We start from the raw sequence: 19016 nt of genomic DNA, 5'->3' as shown, positions 1-19016 counted from the left end.
TAAGCGGTGAAACTGTGTAATTTTTAGATGATTTGGAAAAGTGTGTCTGACCCATGTTTGACACTTGCACCAAACTTGTCTCCTTTTCTTCTAGAAAAGCAATACAGTGGTGCCACGCAAGACGAATGCCTCGCAAGACGGAAAACCCGCAAGACGAAAGGGTTTTCCGTTTGCGAGTTGCTTCGCAAGACGAATTTCCCTATGGGCTTGTTTCGCAAGAAGAAAGCCCATAGGGAAATCTCCAGGGACCTCTTTTAAATGCTGGCGGTGGGGAGCAAAGCCTTCCCCCCCTCCGGCCTTCAAAAGAGGTCCAGGAAGGCCGGCGGGGGCCGAAAGGCTTTGCTCCCCACCGCCAGCATTTTAAAAGCGGTCCGGGATAGCAGGGAAGCGCTTCCCGCTATCCCGGACGGCTTTTGAAGGCAGGCGGGGGGAGCAAAGACTTTCGCCCCCCCACCGGCCTTCAGAAGAGGTCCTGGACCAAAAGTCTTTGCTCCCCCCTGCCTGCCTTCCCGGGGGCTTTAAAATCGCCCCAGGACAGCGGAGAAGTCCTCCGCTGTCCCGGGGCGATTTTAAAATGCTGGCGGGCGGCAGCGAAGCTTTCGCTGCCGCCCGCCAGCATTTTCTAAAACCCCGGGACAGCGGAGAAGTCCTCTGCTGTCCCGGGGTTTTTTAAAATGCTGGGGGTGGGAAGAAAAGCCCTTGTCCCCCCCCCCCAGCCTTCAGAAGAGGTCGGGGGACAGACTGTCCCCGGACCTGGTCTGAAGGCGGTTTCCATAGGAACGCATTGATTGATTTTCAATGCATTCCTATGGGAAACCGTGCTTCGCAAGACGAAAAACTCGCAAGACGAAAAAACTTGCGGAATGAATTAATTTCGTCTTGCGAGGCACCACTGTAGTACATATTGGTGGACCCGTCCCAAAGTAGGTCATCCCGGTGTATCCATTTCACAGGCAAGGTGCTATAAATATAAAACATATGATTTTGGTTGAATAGTCATCAGCTGAAGTTAGGTAGCCATGCTCCCTGAAGTCATAGAAATGTAGATTTGTAGGGCTTGAAGGGACCCCAAAGGCCATCTAGAACAACCCCTTGCCATGTAGGAATTTCCATTAAATAATCCCTGATAGATGGCCATCCAACCTCTGCTTAAAAACCTCCAACGAAGGAGAATTTGCCATGTTCAGAGGTCATCTGCTTCACTGTTGAACAGCTCCTCCCATGCTGCGTGCCTACAGGAACATTTTGTTCCTGGCTCAGTTATTTCTCTTTTACATGTTGCAAAACATCCATTTCAGAGATGAACTACCTGCCATTTATGTATTTACTCAGGGTTCTACCCAAGCTCACATTGCTCACCAACCTCACCAAAACCCTGCCACACCAGCCAACCAGCTACCCTCTAGACCTCACCTCCACATACTAACCCATTAGACCAGGGATGGAGAACCTTTTTGGGTCCCACCCTATGGGCCAACTGCAATCTTACATAACTGTTGATGTTGTAATCATTGTGTCACATGATTGACAGGTGGATTCCACCTGTTCAAATCCCAGCCTCTGTGATTGAAATGCAGAGTGTGAGAAGGGTTGCAAAGCCTGGCCTATGCTGATCTTCTCAAGTTTGTGCAGTCTTCCTCCCATTTTTACTTTACCCACCAATGTATAAATATAAAACCTCATTTAACTGACTGCTGTTTTCTTGTATTCTAATCTGTGCAGGCCTTTAAACATCGCATCTCAGACCATGTCGTTGGCTCAGTCTTTTCAGCTGCATTACAGTACAAATGTGTTTTGACTCTGAATTTTGCTGCTCTACTTGTGGGTGGCAAAAATTGGGCAGGGCTATTTCATGGATTCTGCAAGTTGTCTGTGATTTATTTCATTTCATTTTTATAAACAGTAGGACATGGCTTGTGTAGTCCCTCGGTGGCACCATCAGAAATGTCAAGTTGCAAGTCTGTAAAAGTCAAACCTTTTGGCATTCCTTCAGATCACAGGTTTTTGGACATAGAATGGAGTCCATGAGAAGGGAGGGCAATGGACTCTGCATATGTTAGAAGGATCTGCTGTGTGTGTTTGTGTGAGTGCGTTGATGTTCCAGGAAAAGTTCTAACACTACCAGGTTTGAGCCTTCCCTCTTCTTCACCCTGCCTCCCCAAAATCTGGAAGATTCCTGTGAAATTTAACACATTGACAACTGCATCTTTTCACAACTCAGCGTGATGAATGAGACAACCCTGACAGTGATGGTAAGTTATTAATGTGCTGAAAGTGAAGGTTTAAACTTTTTTAAGAGTGATTCTCTTTGAGCGCTGCATTGTGGTTTTAGTACAATGCAGCTATTTTCAAGGAGCACCTGATTTTTATCCCACTCGGCATCTTTATTAGATTTGAAATTGTTTTCATATATGTTATGGTTTTTCGTGATTTTTAATATATGCAGTTGTCTTAACTGCTTTTATATATGGAATTGTGTATATATATATATATATATATATATATTATTTTGCTTTCGGATACTTCATAGGAAGTGATCTCTAAATGAAATGAAATAAATTCCTGCCTTCTATCACATTATCTGTCAGATTTGGTGAGCCATTGCTCATCCCATGAATTTCTCAAACTTCTCCCATGCACCTGCTGGTGTTGTTTCTAATCACCTTCTTCTCTGTATATTACCAAATTTAATGCTGGTTGAAATATGTACCCAGCATTAAAATAAGCATGTGCCAAGGATTTCCACATGGCATGCCTGTTGTGCATGCTACTGAAATTAATGCACAAAACTAACTTGGGTCCATTAATTTCAGTGGGTCTACTCTTGGTAGAATATAGTGGTTTAGTGTTTGGTTTAGTGTTGAGCCTGAAAGCTATGGTACAGAGATGGAAAAATAATGGTGGGTGAGCATTTATCCCCACAAAAAATCATGAGAACAGGTTGCAAGCTGTTTTATGAGCTCTGCTACAGAGTCAGACAATGAAGCCCATAGCTTCATTCTGCAAACCAGGCATAGGCAAACTCGGCCCTTCAGATGTTTTGGAACTACAACTCTCATCATCCCTAGCTAACAGGACCAGTGGTCAGGGATGATGGGAATTGTAGTTTCGAAACATCTGGAGGGCCGAGTTTGCCTATGCCTGCTATAAACTAAAAAAAGAAAATAAAAGCTGAATACTCCTGTATCCAACAGTGTGATTCCCCCCGCAAGGTTATTTTGGCTAAGGTCAGAGCTCATGATGCAAAAATCCATGCTCATGCTTGCTCCAATATTCAGCACATGCTTTCAGCTGTCGTAATAGATAAACAAAGGCCCATTTGGCATGATGCTTGGGTGACATTTATTCCTTCCTTGTCACTCTGTCAAGTTGATCGCAGATATCATTGCCATGGAGAGACATAACACATATTTTTTTTTTAAAAAAAGCTAGGAGGCTCATTTGTGAAAGGGCATGGGCGGATTTATTTGTTTGAGCTTTGAAGGTACCTCTGGTGTGAATGGCTGGTCCTCTGTGAACATACATCAACCACTGCTCGAAGAGAAGCTGCTGGTGTCCCTTCAGCAGCCATTTTACACACAATGCAAATATAGCAGCTCTGCAGCCCAATCCTGTGATCTCCCCTCTCTGATCATTTTCTTCTTCTGCGCGATGCTCAGCCCTGCTGCAATGATCAAACATCAGCTCCAGATCAAGGCCAAGGAAGGCAACTGTGAACTAAGATGCACAAACTTTCTACATATGCTTACCTCAGCAAACGTTCAGTGTGATCTTTTCACATCAGGAGTTGCTGTTGCCCAGCGTGAGCACAAATGCCAGCAATAAAGGTCTCTCCTGCTTCCCTCCAATTGGGATGTCAAGGTCATCTTAATGTTTCTGTTTGCTTACACAGGTACTGAAGGATCTCAGGCCACTCAAGCCTTACAACAGAAACCCACATCAATTTGTAAATGTCAACCAATTACACAGTTGCCCCAGAAGCACGTTAGCTGAAGAAGTTCCCAAATGAAGCCTCAGGAAATCCTCTCGCTTTGATTACTCAAGGTCTCACTTTGAGATATATGGGTGATGCAAGCAGACTTATTCAAAATCCCTGGGCAGAAGCAGAGCTCTCTCTGCATACATCATTGCGTTGTCATGCCATTCCGTTATTCCCTTAACACAGAGGGGCACATTTCATGAAACCCAGATATGACATTTAGGACAAATTCATCTTTACCCTCCAGAGCTGCAGGGCTTCTGCAGCAACTCCTGGCATCAGATGAATGAGATGGATGCCTTGGCAGCAGAGACAATCACTAATGGAAAAACCAGCATTCAAATGGTGTAATGTGGAAGCATCTAAACTGAGCCAATTTAAGCTGAAAAATGAATTCTCAGCCATGCAAGCTTATGTATGTCTGCTCAGACTCTGGCCACACTGAGTTCAGTGGGACATGGCCTCAGCCAGCATAGCCCTCCCAACTCTTAAATATCAGATTATATTTAGTTCTAATAGGAACTTGCATGGGTCAAGCACTCCCGCTCCTGATGTCTGACTCCCAGACAGGATATTTGTTGTTGTTGTTTAGTCGTGTCCAACTCTTCGTGACCCCATGGACCACATCACTCCAGGCACTCCTGTCTTCCACTGCCTCTTGCAGTTTGGTCAAACTCATGCTGGTAGCTTCGAGAACACTGTCCAACCATCTCGTCCTCTGTTGTCCCCTTCTCCTTGTGCCCTCCATCTTTCCCAACATCAGGGTCTTTTCTAAAGAGTCTTCTCTTCTCATGAGGTGGCCAAAGTATTGGAGTCTCAGCTTCAGGATCTGTCCTTCCAGTGACCACTCAGGGCTGATTTCCTTCAGAATGGATAGGTTTGATTTTCTTGCAATCCATGGAACTCTCAAGAGTTTCCTCCAGCACCATAATTCAAAAGCATCAAGTCTTCGGCGATCAGCCTTCTTTATGGTCCAGCTCTCACTTCCATACATCACTACTGGGAAAACCATAGCTTTAACTATACGGACCTTTGTCGGCAAGGTGATGTCTCTACTTTTTAAGATGCTGTCTAGGTTTGGCATCACTTTCCCCCCCAAGAAGCAGACATCTTTTAATTTCGTGACTGCTGTCACCATCTGCAGTGATCATGGAGCCCAAGAAAGTAAAATCTCTCACTGCCTCCATTTTCCCCCTTCTATTTGTCAGGAGGTAATGGGACCAGTGGCCATGATCTTGGCTTAGGACAACATTACTCTGGGTCAAATCTGACCACAGCTTTATTGATTACAAATGTAGAGGTTTTACATAGGCATTGGGTATAACCATTGAACCAGTAGCCCATCTGCTGAGGTATCCCTTTTCAGGGTCAGCCCAGGGCAAAAGGGTGCTAGGACAAGTAGGAAAGCCTTCACGGGACTGCTCCCTTGAGGAATGCTATGGCCTTCGCCCCTGCCTGGGTATCTGGACAGGAGCAGCTTTAATGGGATACTCCTGCAGTCTGGAAGGGCAAGCAGAAACTCCACCAAGGACTAAAATTTATCCAAAGCCTAAATTGCAAAAGTTGTGACAATTGCTATGAGGTAGGCAAAACCAAGGGACAAAACCAATTAGTCTGGCTATATTAGGCATTCACTATTAGATTAAATTCCTTGCTTCCAAGAAGCTCATTATGGCACTCGTGCCTCTTCCTCTCACCATGTTCTCTTTACATCAACCCTCTAGTTAGGCTGAGAGACAGCGATTGACCCAGGATCTCTCCATGAGTTTCATGGCAAATTAAATCCTGGTCTCCTGGGTCCTAATCCACTTAAAAGCTCTCCACCTTATTGCACATTCTATAAAAATTATGTAGAAGTCAACAAGCTGGGGGAGGGGGACAATATCTTCCCATTGGTCTGGAAATTTATGTTAGCACCTTTAAATCTAACTAAGGAAGGAAGCATATGAGCAATAGTAAATAATTTCTGAAGTGCCCCATCTTCCACACAGGAGTGATTTAGGATGTTCAATATCTGTGCATCTTCGCCAGCTGTTGCTCATAATTTCTGGCACAGTGCAAAAACCTATGGCAGCAGTCGCAGTTCTCTCACCACACTGGTTGCAAACTGAAAGAACTGTGTCTCTGCATAAACTTATAGTGGGTGACACATGAACCAGTACAACAGCACAAACTGTTAAAAACAGCTAAACATCTGAGCACCTAAAGGCAGGACTTAAGTTCTGTCCCAGCGAACACATGGTGACTTGGTAATACAAGCCATCTTGACTATGAGTCCTGGAAGACCCGCTCACAGCCTTGAAGGCCTTTTTTTGTCTGGCTTGGAAGGACAGCAACAGAAGCTGAGGCTGCTGAAGAGGCCAGAGGCCATCTTGGCTGTCGCTTACTGCAGGTCCAGGTTGTTGAGCCTGAATTTCCATAGTCACCGCCCAACACAAACCACCATTGGCAGGATTAGCAGCAGCAGATATGTTCTATGGTTTTGATAATATTTTATTGTTAAGTCCGTTACTTGAATGCATACTTATTTGACTCCTTTCAATAATATTGTGTTCTGGATTGTTTTATTTGATGTTTTAATGTGTTGTAAACCACTTGGAGATTTTTTTGGTAAAAATATAAAGTGGTATAGAAAGATAGATAAGATAAGATAAGATGATAAGATAAGATAAGATAAGATAAGATAAGATAAGATAAGATAAGATAAGATAAGATAGATAAGATGGTAAGATAGCCCTGAATGGGATTGGTGCAGCCTATTATGATCCCTGGCCTGCCATTGTCCCCATTTTTTTAGACACGGACAGGGGACAATGCCAGCCTGTTGCAGAGATTTATGCTGATTGGAATTTTGTAAAAGGGGGGGGATGTCATGGACATTTTTAATTACATGTTAAATGACAGGTGTTTTAAGATACAATAATTTACTATTAAAATACGTGTCAATGTGTTATTTATTTATTTAAATAAATAAAATGAAGATTAACAACACCAGTTTGCATGGTTAAAGTGCCCTTTTGAGTACACACACAGTCGGAGTGAAAAAAGCCCTGGCCTACTCTTGAGTAAAACTTGGTGGATACCAACCTTACAACCAGTCCAAGGGGTGAATTGGCTGTCAGCTTCCTCCTGCTCTTCAGCCTCAGCACTGCCCCTTGTAGAACTCAGCAGGGAAGATGTTGGGAGCAAGACTAGAATTTGTTGCCTCTGCCTGTCATTGGCCAATGGGCACCAACCTCCACTGGGTTTAGAGAGCATGTCCAAAATGCCAAGAGCATGATGTTTGCTGTTATTGTCCCCCTTCTTACAAACATTTCCACTCTGACAAAGTTGATCAAGCACAGAGCTTGCTTTTTATATGCCTGGGGATGTTTCGCCGTCACACTATTATTTTCTGTCTCCTCTTCATTTTGTCTGTATAAAAGATACATATTTAGGGAAGCCATTGAAAGTCTTTCCCTATTAAGTTTACCCCTCGTTGTCAGTGTCGCCAATATGCTTGGTGCCAGCCCATGTCCAAAGTGATCTGCTGAGTTCAGTTTGTATTTCAGCCAGGAATGTCACATCGTGTGAAATGTGGGGGAGGAAAAGTCCACAAAATGCTGGTGTCAGAAAAGCCGGGGGGGGGGGGAGGACTGTGAAACTGCAGAGACCTCTGAGAGGGGGGGACTTTCCTGTTCTATAAAGGGGGGGTTTACATACAGTCATTATGAATTCCCAAGGAAGTACCATGCAAAACTAAAATTACTCAGAGTTTTGCCTCATTATGAAAATCAGATTTTGAATAGGCATGATCTTGGCCATTTTCAGTGACAGATGATGTAGAAATGAGCTTGATGGTGCAGGCACTATTTTATTCAAGTGGTACATTTGTTTGCAAAAATAATCAATAATAGTTGGATGTAGTGGAGCAAGAAAGCCAGGTGATACATAAGTAACTAATCTTTAACTCCTTGTTTTGCACAAATCTCATTGATTGCCCTTGACTAGGGAATATCTAACCAAGCAACCTTTTGTTTCAACCTTCTTCAGTTGGACCAGTTCTGCTTTAGAACAGAATCACTCCTTTTGAATGCATAATGAGCACTGCTGGATCAGACCAGAGGCTCATCCACTCTACGTCCAGCATCCCATTTTCACAGTGGCCAACCAGATGCCCATGGGAAGCCCACAAGCTGGACATGAGTGCAAAACCACTCTCCCCACTTTCATTCTCCAGAAACTGATATTCAGAGACACAGTAGTAGCTAATGCCCATTGGAACTGGTAGCATGGAAGAATGGAAGCCATTAGGAACTGAAACCTGAGCCAATGACAGGCAGAGCTCAGTTACAGAGCTTCTGAAGTTAGTTCCTGAGTCTTACATAGATGTAGATAGATTTGTAGAATTTGAGGGGGAAAGGGTACCAGAATGAGTTGTGCCTAAAACATACACAGCATGAGAAAAATACATTGTGTGGTTTCTGGCCCATGCTTTGAGTAAATGGCTACAGCAGATCCAATATACCAATCATTGCTCCATATATATTGCTTGCAAAGATTTCAGTTCATAAACCCTGCAATGTTTTTGCCATAGGCAATGATGGAAGAAAGTTTATGTTCTTAATTCTTAGCCTTGAAAAGTCATTCAGGCAAAAAATAAAGTTTTTGCTGATTAGTGGGCAGGATAAAGTGAAGAAATTGAATTCTAGTATCACACTAACTTGGTATCATTGCTTTTTAATTTTGTTAACTTTTGAGATCAGGCAGAATCAATATGTGCCTTTGAACCTGAAGAATGGCTAGGAACAAGAATCAAGAGTTTCAGACAATGTACCCAATTAGCTTTATCTTGGGTTTAATACATTTATGAAGGATTTGGAATGGAGTTTTATCCAATGTTTCAGTGGCACTCTACCAAGCTTAGGAAAGGACTTTCCTTTAGGATCTTCTCTGCATCAGCAATAGCCCAAGTTGGAAATAGGACAAGAGAAAGGTCACATTCATACCTCCCGCAACCTGGGACCGGGCTGACTGGCCTTTATCTTCTCTGAGGCCAGGGGCGGTCCCGGCCCCCAGGAGACCCGCCTCTCCTGGCCTTAAGGCGAGCACTCCTCCTGGGAGAAACCAGTTCCCTTCGCCTCTCTGTCCTGAGCCTCTGCAGCTCAGGAGAGGCTGAAGGGTTACTGGGCCCAGGGGGAGACTCACCAGTAGGCACTGAGTCCTCAACCACCTCTGGAGCCAGAGTGGATTCACCTGGTGCCTGCTCCTGAGGATCCGGCACAGGTGCAGGCACTTCAGAATCAAGGCCCTGCCCCAGTTCAGCCGGCCCTGGAGGCGGGGACTCCTGTGCAGGCTGGGATTCCTCCGGTTCAGCCTCTGAATCGGGTTCCCAGGCCATCACAATACCATTCATTTATCGCAGTATCATGCCTCTTTAAACAGACAAAGCTCCCCCACAAGAATTACAGGAAGTGAAGTTTGTCAGCGGTGCTGAGAGTTGTTAGGAGACCCATATTCCCTCAAACTGAAAGTCTCTGTGGGGCTCTAGTAAAAAAAGATGGTTTAATTTCATATCATTTATTAATACAGATGGATATTTTATCCAGCTTATGCTGAAGTATGAGCTAGAGGAAAATACAGTCAAGAAGATACAGCACACCCATGCTCTTTTATTATATCTTAAATTTTATTCTTCTTATATCTCTATTTATATGGTCTTCACATAATAAGAAAGCAAGGGAATTAAGATTAATATTTTTGTTTGACCCACCTTGCATTCAACATATTGGTAATTACTATGGTATTTTCTTTTTCAAATATCTACAAGTATTTGTTCAACCTCAATAAAATTCTGCTGTACTCATGTTCCATGTCTGCATTGCTGCTGCAGTGTGCTCTCCCACCCCTGGTATCTTATCTCTGTTTTCTCTTTCTTATTTTCCTTCTGCAATTTTTTTTTCATTTTCTTGTAATTTTAAAACTTCAATAGAAATTATATGGAAAATAAGAATAATAGTGTTTTAAATGTATGGTGTGTATGTGGCCAAAGAGGAGTCACATGTCAACTATCCCTATTTATAAGGGGCAATCTCTGTTTCATAGTGTAGTTCACCTAATCCCATCCATGCAATGAGAAGGGATAAATGGGTTGTACTGGCAGCCAAACTCCTCTGACATTTGTGTGTTCTGAGAGAGCAAGGAGTGTGTGCATAGAACATAGATGAAGAGGGATCCCGGCCCAATCAAATTTCTTCCTGATGTGGAAGAACTCTATGCATGTGCATTGAAACATGCATAGAACTCTACCCCATGTGCTTTGAGCAGGCAGGTGTCTGAGGATGTGGGGACTGCCCACGTTGCCTCACAACTCACTCTATAGCACCTTTCAAATACTGTATGTGGAAGTGACCTTGTGTTTGGCAAATCGGTATCTTCGTTATGCACCCAATTTCTTTCCTTTCCTTTTGGAAAGTGCTTGATTAAAAAGAAAATGTAAATGTAAGTTGCTAGAGTTGCCATTCTTGGGAGTTCAGCCCCTTTTTAGCAATTAGATCTCTGAAGACAACACAACTTGTCTTTACTGCACCTGTGAATCCACTTGCAAAACCTGTAATTTTGCACTCTAAAGCTGAGGCAGTTGATACTGATATGATAATAATGTAGTATGCTTTCTTTCCTAACAGACATTTAACCCAAAGAACACCTTCTTGGCTTTTAAATCAGTGGAGGACAGACTTTTGGAGTAAATGAATACAAAAAACGGGTACAGTGTATCCTTCAAGAAAGCGTAGTCATGGCAGTAAGAGTTACAGGGCATTCACAGTGATTTCTAGTATGAGGTTGGAAGGCCATCTGTCATGGATGCTTTAGTTCAGATTCCTGCATTGCAGGGGGTTGGACCAGGTGATCCTTGGATCCCTTCATGGGACATGATTCCAGAAAATTGCAACACGGATCTTCTCAGCCAATTATTTCAAAAGACGTGCAGTCTATTCACATGCATACATACTGAGAAGTAAACCCAGCTGAATCCAATGGGATATATAGTATGGCCCTACTGAAATGGACGGAACTTGAAAGAGCTTAACATTTGCTTGATCCCGTCTATAAATTCTCATCCAATGCACCAACAGAAGAGCAGATCCAGTCTTTGAACACTCAGTTTGAGGGGGTAGAAAAACTGTGCACAATCCGATACTGAAATGCCAAGTCTCTACTTCTCTGGCATCTCATTCATTCTCCAGGAGATTCTGAGAGCACATCAGCAAATTATTTTAGTACCACGGAATTCATTTCGGCCTCAAAGACTTTTCAGGTAGTTAACTATTTCCTGACCAATTCCTTACCAGTTTGAACTCCAATCCCAACTCACCACCAGTCACATGACATATACAAGCTGGGACACAGGCCACATCCACACCAGGCATTTAAAGCACTATTATACCATGGCTTCCCTCAAATAAACTGCTTTAACTGTTTAGTGTGGATTTGACCACAGTTCCCTTTTCAGGAGAAGGGGCAAAAACAGGAATTAAGCAGTTCTGCCTTTCTTTGTCATACATTAAAATTTCACATTAATTACTGAACAGTGAGCCTATCATTTCCTTCCTCTTCTTCTGAACATATCTGAAAAAGATGCTTTTGTTGCTCTCAGCATGATCCTGATTAGCTTTCCTGACATGGTCCCAGAAGTCTGCGCTGCTCATCTATATTGGACTTTGGCAAGTTCTCCTTCCTTCCTTTTCTTAAGTGTAAGTGTGTGTGTGTGTGTGTGTGTGTGTGTGTGTGTGTGTTTGTAGTTCCTTGTTACGCCTGTTGTGCAGTCATACTGGCTTTTAACAATGTCTCCTATTTTTCTTTCTCCTTGGAATTGTTTGCAGTTGTGCCTTTACTAACTTTAGAATTGCCAAACTATTGCTAAGACAATAGCTACAGATACATTGTTCTTTCCATAATTGCAGGCCAATACAAGTTCATCGATTCAGGAGGACTGCAGTACACTACCTCAGCACAAAGCTTGATATCTGGCAGAAAAGAGTTTCAATTTCCACTCAGTCATTTTCAGAAATATAGTGTTTCAACAGTACAGACTGGCAGCCCTTTCTGGGCTGCAGGTAATCTGTGGATTTTAACCAACAAATATACCAGTTCCTAATTTTATCTTCCCACTGAAGACTCATCTAAGTTCACCCCATTTGATCGGCCCTCTTTGTGTGTGTCTTTAAATAATCTAATGGAGACTTTCTACACTTATCAGGAGGGTATCTGAGGAGCCTACTTTGGCCTTTGGCCTTGCCAGCCACTGTCATGTGGCCCCTGGAAGGTTACCTAGAAAACAATGTGGCCCTCAGGTTGCAAAAGTTTCCCCACTCCTAATGTAAGGACTATAACTTGTCTGCTTTTAGTAAATACAGGGATTTTTTTTATCTCATTGCATTGTTCTTGTAGTGGGTGGGGAGAAGAATGTAGAATATAAAAATTTATAGCACAAATGAATATTATTTTCAAAACAGCAACAACGCTAAAACAGGATGGAGATGCAGAAGATTTTCCCCTCATGTGGTGAACTAGCATTTCTTCCATCTTCACACCATAGTTGAAAGACATACAATAATGATTCACTGATCAGTCTTGCCATCTGGGATGCCATTTGCCCCCATATAGATACACACAAATCTCAGTGTGAATGCACATGGGACACCATAACCAGCAACCTCTCTGATGCTGAGCTGGACAAATGTATTGGCAGGGCAGCTATGGCAATGGCAATACTAAGATGAAGGTGCCCCAGGCTTGTGTGTTGAACATGCTGCTTTATGGAAGTGAGTCATGGACAACTCACAACCGTCAGGAGCGATGCCTTGATGCCTTCCATATGCGCTGTCTCAGGAAGATTTTGGGCACCACACAGCAGGACAGAGTCTCAAAGAAAGATGTACTTTTCCAAGCCCACATCACCAGCATGTTCACACTTTGTCTCAATGACATCTATGCTGACTTCTTCATATACACAGAATGGAAGATGGCAGGATCCCTAAGGATGTGATTTACAGGGAGCTGGCTTCAGGTACCAGGCCTGTTAGTGCACTAACTCTGTGTTATAAAGATGTCTGCAAGCATGACATGAAGATGCTGGAAGAGTTGTAGAAACATGCAAAAAGTTGGACTCAAGGAGTCCATTTACAGTTCACGTTCTAATCTATTTCCAAAGAGTGTAATACCAAGCTGGTATTTCTACCATATGCTATTTGTGTTAATCGTTTTTTGTTTGTAAAATTTGGTATAACTATGTGTGTTTATACAAAAAAAATTCCTTTCAGTAGCACCTTAAAGACCAACTAAGTTAGTTCTTGGTATGAGCTTTCGTGTGCATGCACACTTCTTCTTTGTGTGTTTTTCTTATACTTTTCTTCTTGACTCCAGTTTTGGCTGCAAGAAAGATCCTTTTTTCAGTTTTCTCTGGTTTCAGAAGGCCATTTTCTATTTTATCAAGTGAAGCTTATGGGAACACCAATTAGAGCCAATTATAACTTCATTTACCTTTAACCCACAGTGCAGTGACCTTTGTATTTAACCCAATTGGAATGCTGCCATGCTAGAGTTAATTGTTAAATTTGCTGATCCATGGTAGGAAAGGGTCAAAGTAATGCCCATTTAGAGAACAGTGGATTGTAATTGAACACCTCCCTTCCCAAGGGGCAAAAGCTGATGATCCTTTCAAAATTTTGCAGTTAAGCTGCCTTGTTAAAGAAAAACAAATGTGAAACTTTATCTACAGTATATACCTTTCCCCCTTATATTTGTGCAGTTATACATTATCACTGAAGCTCCCTTGGCAAATAGAGCATCTGCAAATTGAATTCCTGAAAACAGTGCAATCCTATGCTCCTAGAAGTGACTTTAAGTGTGCATAGGATTGCAACCAAAATACACTGCAAATAACAAGGCCAGTGGAAGTGACGGTATTCCAGCTGAACTATTTAAAATTTTAAAAGATGATGCTGTTAAGGTGCTACACTCAATATGCCAGCAAGTTTGGAAAACTCAGCAGTGGCCAGAAGATTGGAGAAGATCAGTCTACATCCCAATCCCAAAGAAGGGCAGTGCCAAAGAATGCTCCAACTACCGCACAATTGCACTCATTTCACACGCTAGCAAGGTTATGCTTAAAATTCTACAAGGAAGGCTCAAGCAGTATGTGGACCGAGAACTCCCAGAAGTGCAAGCTGGATTTAGAAGAGGCAGAGGAACCAGAGACCAAATTGCAAACATGCGCTGGATTATGGAGAAAGCTAGAGAGTTCCAGAAAGACATCTACTTCTGCTTCATTGACTATGCAAAAGCCTTTGACTGTGTCGACCACGGCAAACTATGGCAAGTTCTTAAAGAAATGGGAGTGCCAGATCACCTCATCTGTCTCCTGAGAAATCTCTATGTGGGACAAGAAGCTACAGTTAGAACTGGATATGGAACAACTGATTGGTTCAAAATTGGGAAAGGAGTACGACAAGGCTGTATTTTGTCTCCCTGCTTATTTAACTTATATGCAGAATTCATCATGCGAAAGGCTGGGCTGGATGAATCCCTAGCCGGAATTAAGATTGCCGGAAGAAATATCAACAACCTCAGATATGCAGATGACACAACCTTGATGGCAGAAAGTGAGGAGGAATTAAAGAACTTTTTAATGAGGGTGAAAGAGGAGAGCGCAAAATATGGTCTGAAGCTCAACATCAAAAAAACGAAGATCATGGCCACTGGTCCCATCACCTCCTGGCAAATAGAAGGGGAAGAAATGGAGGTAGTGAGAGATTTTACTTTCTTGGGCTCAATGATCACTGCAGATGGTGACAGCAGCCACGAAATTAAAAGACGCCTGCTTCTTGGGAGAAGGGCAATGACAGGCCTAGACAGCATCTTGAGAAGTAGAGACATCACCTTGCCAACAAAGGTTCGTATAGTTAAAGCTATGGTTTTCCCAGTAGTGATGTATGGAAGTGAGAGCTGGACCATAAAGAAGGCTGATCGCCGAAGAATTGATGCTTTTGAATTATGGTGCTGGAGGAGACTCTTGAGAGTCCCATGGACTGCAAGAAGATCAAACCTCTCCATACTGAAGGAAATCAACCCTGAGTGCTCACTGGAAGGACAGATTGTGAAGCTGAGGCTCCAGTACTTTGGCCACCTCATGAGAAGAGAAGACTCCCTGGAGAAGACCCTGATGTTGGGAAAGATGGAGGGCACAAGGAGAAGGGGGCGACAGAGGACGAGATGGTTGGATAGTGTTTTCGAGGCTACCAGCATGAGTTTGACCAAACTGCGGGAGGCAGTAGAGGACAGAGGTGCCTGGCGTTCTGTGGTCCATGGGGTCACGAAGAGTCGGACACGACTAAACGACTAAACAACAACAACAACAACAACAGGATTGCAACCAAAGAGTCCCAACAGGCAAAGGTAGAACTGCTCATGAATGGGCAACTTTCCAGCTTTTCTTTAAATATTTCCTATTGGATTCACTAGGCTGCAGAACAAAGATACTAAGTAGAACCACTAGTGCTATATACTGGCCTCTAAACATCCATAGACTTCATATTTCCTTACTGCTGTAAAGCTGCATGTATCAGGATATGTGGATGACTTGCACTTCCACTACAAAGTGCAAAGTGAGAACCAATGGATATTACCCATGGAAAGATGTGTGAGCCTTAGACTACAAATAGATTTCAAACATATCCTCAATGTGGAATTTTTTTATTTCTCCATTACAGAAGAAGCACTTTTGCCAGTTCTTAGAACTGTTATAAATTAGACATATAACACATATGCAAGTCCTATGAGTAAAATCAGTGAAGAAATAAAATATGATATTTTTTATTTATATTCTGTGCAGTACTCATGGTCCATGTATGGTGTTCATTTACACAGATACTGCTCTGAGGCCTTTTACAATCATTCAGTGTATAAATTTTAGGAAATAACGGAAAAGTTACTGAAGTTTGAGTATATTAGCTTGTTGGTTGCTTACACTATACGGGCAGTTATGACCTTCCAATGACATTGTTAGTAGCTGGCAGGCTGCCAGTCCCTGCTGAGATAGGGCCAGTGTTGTGATTCGCTAATTGCAGCATTAAGGCAACCTATTGCAGACAGTGTGTGTGTTTTGCCTGGGCCGGCTTAAGGTATATAAACTGCGCCAAGTGCCCATTTGTTTTTCTTGTTCTTCTTGTTCCTGATGTTCCAATAAATCCTTTATGAGCTGAATCTTGGTCTTGGGTCATGCCTGAACCATAGCTGTCAAGTGTCCCTTATTTGAAGGGACAGTCCCTTATTCCAGTGCCATGTCCCGCTGCTGTCCCTTATCGATGGATGTCCCTTAAATGTCCCTTAAATGATGTAAAATTTCAAAGGAAGCAGCTCCTCTCCCTCCCTCCCTGCCAGCCAGAGAGGCTCCAATTGTGTTGCTTGACTGTGTTGCTCACCCAATAAGAAGTCTAAGAAAGACTGGGGGGTGGAGCTTCCATGCCTTGTGTGTGGCTAGTTAATGCAAGCTGAGGGGTTTTTTGAATGCTGGATGCCATTTTGTTGCACGTGCTGCTGCAAACTTTGTTTTGTTTTTTTAATAGATATTTCTTAAAGTTTCAAAAATTATATAAAAACAAAACAAAACAACAATACAAACAAACAAAAACAAGTATAATTTTATTCCCTTATTTTCTTATAACTTACTTCCCCGACTTCCTCATACCTCCCCTTTCTGTATTCCAATTTCTAATTATTAATTCAGCAAATCCTCTCCCTTATTTTTCATTTAGTTTTTAACCTTTCTTTTCTTTTTACTTAACCATTACAGCTGGGAACCACATAATTTCTAAACCAACGTCATTCTAACATTCATTAATTTTGCAATGTTTCCTAAAATAGTCCTTAAATTTCTTCCAATCTTCTTCCGCTGTCTCTCTTCCCTGGTCTCGGATTCTGCCAGTCATTTCTGCCAGTCCCATATAGTCTATCACCTTCATCTGCCATTCTTCCAAGGTGGGTAGATCTTGTGTCTTTCAATACTTTGCGATGAGTATTCTTGCTGCTGTTGTAGCATACATAAAGAATGTTCTATCCTTCTTTGGCACCAATTGTTAATCATATAAGCTTCAGGAGTTTGGTGTGGAGATCACCTTCCTGTCTTCTCTGTACACATTTCCCCATTCTCTCTGTTTACATTCCCACCCTTCCACCTTTATCTTCATCAATCTACCATCATCTCACCCCCCCCCCAAGATTCTCTCGCTTTTCCATTATAATTTGCATGGTTGCACCCCAGAAGTTTAAAATGGCTCCTGAATGGAAATGTACACAGAGTCTCTCTTTAAAACGCCTCTTGAGTATTTTTAAACATTCCCTGAATTGCAGTGCACCTGCTAGATAATGATGGCACTTGCTGCATTGGTCTATTTATAAATATTGGTGGCGGCAATGAATCAAGCTACTCTTGACTATGTCCACAGGAGGACTGAGTGGCAGAAAAATTACATTGGAGAAATGTTTCCGACATTGCTACAACATTTTCTGAGCAGCCTACCATTTTAAGCAATTTTTAAGACCCTCTCTATTTATAGAGTTAAGGAGAAAATGATAGCACCCATGCCAGTTAGGCAATTAAAAGGTGTTGCGGGTAGAGCAAAATTGACACAGTTACCAAGGGAACAGGTTTTTATTGTCACATGCTTATGTCTGGATAAGCATTTGGAAAAGGGATTCCACACAAGCAGGAAGCTAGATAGGACCTTTGCTGAGCGGGTGAACGGGAAACAATACTTAACTCAGGAAGTAGTCATAGACTCATGGAATTGTATCTCTCATATAATCATCACCCCAGTAAAAGTAAGATAGTGCTATATAAACAAGGCTTCAAATTGTGATGTTGTTGTTTAGTCGTTTAGTTGTGTCCAACTCTTCATGACCCCATGGACCAGAGCACGCCAGGCACTCCTGTCTTCCACTTCCTCCCGCAGTTTGGTCAAACTCATGCTGGTAGCTTCGAGAACCCTGTCCAACCATCTCGTCCTCTGTCGTCCCCTTCTCCTTGTACCCTCAATCTTTCCCAACACCAGGGCCTTTTCCAGGGAGTCTTCTCTTCTCATGAGGTGGCCAAAGTATTAGAGCCTCAGCTTCAGGATCTGTCCTTCCAGTGAGCACTCAGGGCTGATTTCCTTAAGAATGGATATGTTTGATCTTCTTGCAGTCCATGGGACTCTCAAGAGTCTCCTCCAGCACCATATGCCTGTTGTCTTTGTCCATGGAGTTTTCTTGGCAGGGATACTGGAGTGGCTTGCCGGTTCCTGCTCCAGGTGGATCACGTTTAGTCAAAACTCTCCACTATGACCTGTCCATCTTGGGTGCCCTGCTCGGCATAGTTCATAGCTTCTCTGAGTTATTCAAGCCCCTTCGCCACGGCAAGGCAGTGATCCATGAAGGGGCAGATTGTGATAGTACTAGGCTAAAACAAAAAAAGATTAGAGACCACACTTGGAAACTTATCACACATTTCTTATGACTTAAAAGAATTTTCAAGTTGCAAAGCATCATATGTACAAAAAATAGTTGCTGGCTTAGACTCCATCTGCACTATACACTTGAAGCAGTATTATACCACTTTAAACAGTCATGGCTTCCTGCAAAGAATCATGGGAGCAGCAGTTTGTTAAGGGTTCTGCAAGTTGTTAAAAGACCCCCATTATCCCCACAGACCTACAATTTCCAGAGTTTCCTGGGAAGAGGGACTTATTGTTAAACCATTCTGAGAACTGCAGCTCTGTGAGGAGAATAGATGCCTTGTCTACTCATCTCTGCAAAGAACCTGCTCCACAGAGATTGTTCCTTCCCTATTTCACTTCCTTGTTGGGGCTTGATTCAGGGAACCTAAGGCCAAAGTACATGAAGACAGTCCTCTATTTGAAAGTCTACTTGACAGGCGGCCTGGTCTAACTAGCAGGAGCCTTAAAGTTGTCCCGCAACACTTAGCACCAGGGCAGCAGATTTGCGTGGACAGGTGGAGTCC

At 42.8% G+C, this 19016-nt stretch overlaps 1 long non-coding RNA gene across 1 annotated transcript in view; it reads right to left on the bottom strand.

Annotated features, from left to right (window-relative positions):
• Nucleotides 1-18790, bottom strand: part of LOC309363137 — a 62216-nt gene extending 43426 nt beyond the window's left edge. Inside the window, exon 1 of the long non-coding RNA XR_014165263.1 lies at nucleotides 18551-18790. This is a non-coding gene — a long non-coding RNA (uncharacterized lncRNA). The remainder of the gene's footprint in view (nucleotides 1-18550) is intronic.
• Between the last annotated feature and the right edge of the window lie 226 nt (nucleotides 18791-19016).

This window comes from Podarcis melisellensis (assembly GCF_964234715.1).
Source record: "Podarcis melisellensis genome assembly, chromosome: 2".
Classification (NCBI taxonomy): Eukaryota; Metazoa; Chordata; class Lepidosauria; order Squamata; family Lacertidae; genus Podarcis; species Podarcis melisellensis.
This window is presented reverse-complemented; position numbering and strand designations above follow the sequence as displayed.